This window comes from Fistularia commersonii, unplaced genomic scaffold (genome assembly GCF_037954325.1).
Source record: "Fistularia commersonii isolate RoL2024-O1a breed Wild unplaced genomic scaffold, RoL_Fcom_v1.0 HiC_scaffold_55, whole genome shotgun sequence".
Classification (NCBI taxonomy): Eukaryota; Metazoa; Chordata; class Actinopteri; order Syngnathiformes; family Fistulariidae; genus Fistularia; species Fistularia commersonii.
In genome coordinates, this window is record NW_028234013.1 from 220001 (window position 1) to 227668 (window position 7668).

Sequence of the window (7668 nt, forward strand, 5' to 3'; positions counted from 1 at the left end):
GGAGGAATAATATGTGTGACACGTCTCTTGCTTTGCAGAACTGGAGGAAGTTAAGTTTATTTTCAAGCAAATAAAAACACAACGGACAGACCAGAAGTTGGGACTGGCCCTTCAAAATAAAACGAAAATAACTGAGAGCATATTTCTCAGATAACAACATCGATGTCCGGAGAAGGTGCAGCTTTGCCGCTCTGCGGGGTCCTGTAGACCCCCCCCCCCTTCATACACGCATGCAATACGCCTCGAAACGCATCGCTCGCACCGACGCGGGGAATCCTTTACCAAGCTTCCACAACAACGGCGAGAATCTCGTCGCTTCGGACGCCGTTAGGAGGAAGGGGGGGGGGGGGGCATTAAGGGGGAGAGAGAGAGAGAGACATGGAGATTTTCTCAGCCTCTCATTCTTTTTTTTTTTTTTTTTTTTTTAATTGAACATTAATAGTACACACAAATATACAAATGTACAAATAAACGTGGCACGGTAGAACTGAATGTCAATGAAACAACCAGGGATGAGGAAGAAAAGGACATATGGACAAGTTAATAGTGTAAATTAAATAAATAGATGGACAAATTAAATTAAAAACGAAAAAAAAAATTGCAAGGGGAATAAACCATGTTATTTGGTCTGCGGTTTACAAGGAATTTCAGACATCAAACTGTATGTTTTTTGGTTTTTGGATTTTTCCATAAGTTTTAAGGATTTTTTTTTTTTTTAATTATTCAAAATCGTTTATGAAGAAATTAAAATTTGGGGTACATTGCTGCATTCTGTTTTTGTGAACGAAGAACTTGGCCAGGCCAGGAGATCTGTGAGTTACCCCTCAATACCGGCTGGGTCTTTTACGGAGGAATAATATGTGTGGCACGTCTCTTGCTTTGCAGAACTGGAAGAAGTTTATTATGCTAGACAAAAAAAGAAATTGAAAGGAAATAATTAAATAAATAGATAGACAAATGAAATTAAAAATGAAAAAAAAAATTAGGAGAAACATTACTTCCGCTCCTCCAATCCTCTGTTTCTCAGCTCCACCGCTCCTCCGCTATTGGCCCTGGTACCCCCGATCCTCCGAACTCAGGCGAATTGCGTGACGTGCTTCTGCTATTCTCCGCTCGTCCGCTTTTCCGCTTTGGGGCTTGGAACCCCTGAACCGCTGGACATAAGCGAATCACGGGCAGGATTTCTGCCCTCCTCCGCTCCTCCACTCATCCGGTACAGGCCCTGGTACTCCATGTCCGCGACCCCCTCCACCTTAACAAACTGTCACAAACACACACACACACACACACACACACATACACACACGCACACAAACACACTTACACACACCTTAACTCATCATAGCTGTGCTAATAGCATTAGCCAAAACACATCCACAAGCACACAAACATGATCTCATCCACTCATTCACATGTGTGTGCCCAGAGGTCCGGGAGCTCCATGTTGTAAATGGGCGGTACTTTTACCTATAGGTGGCGCTACTGCTATATCAGTGTGTTACGTCTGTGTGTTTTTGCGTCTTAACAAAGGAAGAAGAACGTTACGTGTTTTTTTCTTTCATGCTGCCTGCAATAAAGTTCGTTCTTAAAATACAATAAGTTATGGGCCCAGAGTGTCTCTAAAAGGCTGGATTACACTGAATATTTTGTGTGATAGTGAACAGTATTGTGGGAACTCACAATGGAGGACAAGCTGTTTATCGACAAGCTGAGCGGACCGGAGAATTGGGCAACGTGGAAGTTTCAAATGGAACATCTGCTAAAGGCTAAAGGACTGTGGCGAATGCTAACAGAGGAAGACACATTAGCCCCAGATGCTAACGCAGCAGCACAGGGTGAGTTCACGAAACAGAGAGAGAAAGCGTTCTCTGTGTTAGTGCTCAATGTAAGTTCATCCCTGTTGTACCTGATTACAAACTGTAAGACTCCCAAAGAAGTGTGGACTACACTGAAAGATATTTTTGAAAGAGACACGCTGGCAAATAAACTATTTCTGAAGAAGAAATATTTCAGGTGCGAAATGAAGGAAGGAGATGGTTTGACTGAGCACCTCAAACAAATGAAAGAACTGACTGACCAGTTATCAGCAATAGGAGCTGTAATTGAAGAGGAAGACCAAATTGTAACATTGTTGGGAAGTTTACCACCAAGTTACGCTACAGTTGTCACTGCACTGGAAACAAAGATTGACAACCTGACACTCAAATTTGTTCAACAAGCGTTAATCGATGAGGAACAAAAGCGAGTGAATGCTAATGATTACAGTGGTGGTCCTTCAGGTGGTGCAGCAGCAATGTCATCACAGGTGTGTGGCAATCTGCAGGATCGCTCCAAAGCAGTGGGAGCAGGACAAAGCACATGGAGATGCTATAAATGTGGGAAGGAAGGCCACATTAAACGTGACTGTCCAAGCTGGAAAAACAAATCAAAAAAGAAAATCCACAAAGCTAAAAATGTGGTGTGTGAGGATGAGGATGGTTCATCTGAAAGTGCCTTTGTAGCTAGAAGGGAAAGCTCAGAAAAACCACATCAGTTTGAGTGGTTAATTGATTCTGGAGCATCAAAGCACATGACATGCGAGCAAGGAATTCTTAAGGAATACCAGCAGTTCTCAAAAGAACAGTCAGTGAAGCTCGGTGACGGCAGGGTGGTTGATGCCCTGGGAATTGGAAATGTCAACATGACAATGACCTTCAAGTCAAGCAAGGTAAAAAATGCTACGATGTATGATGTGCTGTATGTTCCAAAACTTTCTGGGAATTTATTCTCAGTGGGAGCTGCCACCAAAAAGGGAAATACGGTTCAGTTTAAGAGGTCCTGCTGCTACATTCGTGGAAAAGATGGAACTCTTAAAGGAATGGGAACACGAAGAGCTGATGGACTATATCAGCTAGATGTGAAAGGAAATGAATCAGTCACTCACAGTGCATCAGTAGCTGCTATCTTGTGGCACCGGCGCCTCGGTCACACTACCAAGCTGAAGGAACTAAAAGGTCTGGTGAACGGAGTGGACTTCTCTGCAGACAAAGAAGTTCCCTTCTGTGAAGGATGTGTGGAGGGCAAGCTGGCTAAAAAGCCATTCAAGTCGATTGGAGAAATACGTTCCGAGCGCAAGATGCAGTTAATTCATCGTGATGTCTGTGGTCCCATGCAAACTGAATCTATAAGTGGATCCAAATATTTTGTGACTTTCACAGACGATTACTCAAGATGCTCCAAGGTATACTTCATGAAACAGAAGAATGAAGTGCTGTGTAAATTCAAGGAATTTGAGAAGACATTCACAAATGAGTGTGGACTAAGCATCCAGAGGCTGAGAACAGACAATGGTGGTGAGTACACCTCAAGGGAGTTTCAAGAATATTTGAAGGTTCAAGGCATCCACCATGAAATGACTGGACCTCACTCACCACAGCAAAACGGAGTTGCTGAAAGAAAAAATAGAACACTCGTTGAAGCAGCAAGGAGCATGTTGTCTCATGCTAAGTTACCAAAGATGTTCTGGGCAGAGGCTGTTGCCACAGCAGCTTACATACAGAACAGGCTGCCTACTTCTGTCCCGAAGGGAGAGACACCGTACCAGAGATGGTGTGGGAAAAAACCTAATGTGGGTCACATGAAGGTGTTTGGCTGTATTGCCTATGCACTTGTCCCAGATGAAGAGAGAAAGAAGCTGGACAAAAAGACTGTGAAGCCGCGCTTCGTGGGATATGCAAACAATGCCAGAGGCTATCGCCTGTACGATGAAGAGAAGAGGAGGATTCTGATCCGTCGAGATGTCGTCTTTGATGAATCCAACTTTAACTTGAAGCAGGAACCGAAAGTACACTGCACAGACACCGAGATAACTATGAAAATAGATGAGAGTGAAACAAAACATGACGAAGTCACTGTTGAGAGCACTGTCAGAAAAAATGACAGAATCAGAAAGCCTCCAATAAGATTTGGATATGATGAGTTTGCTGATGTAGTGACTGTTGATCATTATGCAAACATGTGTTGCGTGACAGAGCCACTCTCACGAAAAGAGGCAATGGAGAGTCCTCATGCAAAAGACTGGCAGGAGGCAGCTGACTTGGAATATGAGTCACTGCTGGAAAACGAGACATGGGACTTAGTCGACTTGCCAAGAGACAGAAAGGCAGTAGGATCCAGATGGGTGTTCAAAGTCAAGCATCGCAGTGATGGAAGAGTGGAACGATACAAGTGTAGACTCGTTGCACAGGGCTACACACAGTTGTATGGCGCTGACTATGATGAAACGTTTTCACCAGTGGTACGATTTAGCTCTATTCGTACATTACTGTCCTTTGCTGTTCAAAAGGGTCTACATGTCCACCAGATGGATGTTGTAACTGCATTCCTCAATGGACACCTGGAAGAAGAAATATACATGGAGCAACCTGAGGGCTTCATCAAAACAGGGCAGGAACATCTGGTATGCAAACTAAAACAATCAATCTATGGACTGAGACAGTCTCCTCGCTGTTGGAACAAGGCTTTTACGGAGTTCATGATGGAAATTGGATTCAAACAGAGCACATCAGACCCCTGCGTGTTTGTGAGATCAAGACAAGAGCTTGAAATACTAGCAGTTTACGTGGATGATTTGATCCTGATTACAGAGTCCACTGAGAGCATGGACGAGCTCAAAGCAGCTCTCAAGGAGTGCTACAAGATGAAAGACATGGGTGAGCTGTCCTACATCCCAGGCATCTCTGTCATCCAAGATAAAGAAAAGAATCGTATCATTCTTCAGCAGAAGCATTACATTGAAGCCATACTTCGGAAGTATGGAATGGATAATGCAAATCCTGTGGCAACTCCTGCAGATGCCAACGTCAGGCTAAAAAGGAGGGATGGTGTCAGTATGTCAGTGCACCAGCATACCTATCAGTCAATGGTTGGAAGTCTGCTGTATGCTGCCATGGCGACAAGACCGGACATAGCTCAAGCTGTGAGTGCTGTGTCGAAGTTCAATGCAAATCCAGATGCTTCACATCTGACTGCTGTAAAGAGGATACTTCGATACTTGAAAGGGACATTAAATCTTGCTCTGAAATATGAGAGCTCAGACTCCGGAGCTTTAATCGGATACTCGGATGCTGACCGGGCTGGAGATCAAGATGATCGCCGGTCAACAACAGGCGACATCTTCCTTCTGAGTGGAGGAGCAGTAAGCTGGCTCAGCAAGAAACAATCAACAGTAGCACTTTCAACAGCAGAAGCTGAATACATCTCACTCAGTCAAGCAGCTCAAGAAGGAATCTGGCTGAAACGACTACTGTGTGATCTCGGTGTAGAGTCTGTGTCCACAGTGATCCTTGAAGATAACCAAGGAGCCATCGCAATTGCAAAGAATCCTGTAAATCACTCCAGGACCAAACACATAGACATTCGCTACCACTATATCCGTGAATGTGTGCAGAATGGACAAATTGAACTGCAATATTGTCCAACAAATGATATGAAAGCGGATATCTTTACCAAGCCACTCGGTAGACAGAGATTTGAATATCTCAGGGGCGAGATCGGACTCTTTTTTGTTTAAAAATGCTTGACAGGTGTACGAAGAACGCTGCCGAGTCAAAGCGATTTCTAAAAAATGTGAAATAGAGTTCCAGTATAACCAATGTGATAGGAATACTGTCTTAAAAATGGGGTGTTAAACAAGTTTACAGTTTTTGTTGTCGTGGAAGAACACAGCTTTGAAATATTATTTTCTCAGGACTTGGTGCTATTGGTAAAAGTAAGTGGGAGTGTTGTAAATGGGCGGTACTTTTACCTATAGGTGGCGCTACTGCTATATCAGTGTGTGACGTCTGCGTGTTTTTGCGTCTTAACAAAGGAAGAAGAACGTTCCGTGTTTTTTTCTTTCATGCTGCCTGCAATAAAGTTCGTTCTTAAAATACAATACTCCAGTCATACGTCCGGGGAATCCATGTCCGCAGAAGGCTCCCATTGGCCGGTCTAAGGGGTCCTGCTGCCTCAAAGATTCCCCGCCTTTGAAAAGAGAAACATTACCTCCGCTTCTCAGCTCAACCGCTCCTCCGCCATGCGCCCTGGTACTCCCGATCCTCGGAGCTCAGGCGACTTGCGTGACGTTCTTCTGCTCTCCTCCCCTCCTCCGCTTCCCCGCTCCTCCCCTCCTCCGCTATTGGCCCTGGTACTCCCGCCCTGGAAGCCCGAACCGCTGGACATATGCGAATCACGGTCCGGGCTTCCGCCCTCCTCTGCTCTTCCGCTCCTCCGCTCCTCCCCTCCTCCGCTATTGGCCCTGGTACTCCCGATCCTGCGAACTCGGGCGAATTGTGTGACGTCCTTCTGCTCTCCTCCCCTCCTTCGCTTCTCCGCTCCTCCGCTTTTCCGCTTTGGGCCCTGGAACCCCGAAACGCTGGACATAAGCGAATCACGGTCCAGGCTTCTGCCCTCCTCCGCTTCTCAAGTCCTCCGCTCCTCCGTATTTGGCCCTGGTAATCCCGATCCTCCGAACTCAGGCGAATTTCGTGACGTGCTTCTGCTCTCCTCCGCTCCTACGCTTTACCGCTTTGGACCCCAGAACCCCCAAACCGCTGGACATAAGCGAATCACGATCCGGGCTTCTTCCCTCCTCCGCTTTGGGCCCTGGAACCCTCAAACCGCTGGACATAAGCGGATCACGGGCAGGGCTTCTGCCCTCCTCCGCTCCACAACTCATCCGGTACAGGCCCTGGTACTCCATGTCCGCGACCCCCTCCACCTAAACAAGCTGTCACGCACACATACACATACACACACACACACACACACACACACACACACACACATAAACACGCACACTCACAGACTTTAACTCATCATAGCTGTGCTAATAGCATTAGCACATCCACAAGCACACAAACATTATCTCATCCACTCATTCACATGTGTTTGCCCTGAGGTCCGGGAACTCCAGTCATACGTCCGGGGGATCCATGTCCGGGGAAGGCTCCCATTGGCCGGTCTAAGGGGTCCTGCTGCCTCAAATCTTCCCCGCCTTTGAAAAGAGAAACATAACGTCCGCTCCTCCAATCCTCCGCTTCTCAGCTCCTCTGCTCCTCCGCTATGGGCCCTGGTACTCCCGATCCTCCGAGCTCAGGCGAATTGCGTGACGTGCTTCTGCTCTCCCCCCCTCCTCCGCTTCTCCGTCCCTCCGCTTTACCGCTTTTGGCCCTGGAACCCCCGAACCGCTGGACATAAGCGAATCACGGTCCAGGCTTCTGCCCTCCTCCGCTCCTCAGCTCATCCGGTACAGTGCCTGGTACTCCATGTCCGCGACCCCCTCCACCTAAACAAACTGTCACGCACACATTCACACGCACACACACGCACACACACACACACACACACACACACACACACACACACGCACACATACACACGCACACACACACACACACACACACACACACACACACACACACCTGAACTCATCATAGCTGTGCTAATAGCATTGGCCAAAACGTATCCACAACAAAAGAAACATTAGCTCATCCACTCATTCACATATGTGTGTGCCTAGAGGTGCGGGAGCTCCAGTCATACGTCCGGGTGATCTATGTCCGGAGAAGGCTCACATTGGCCGGTCTAAGGGGTTCTTCTGCCCCCAAGCTTCCCCGCCTCTGAGAGGAGAAACATTACCTCCGCTCC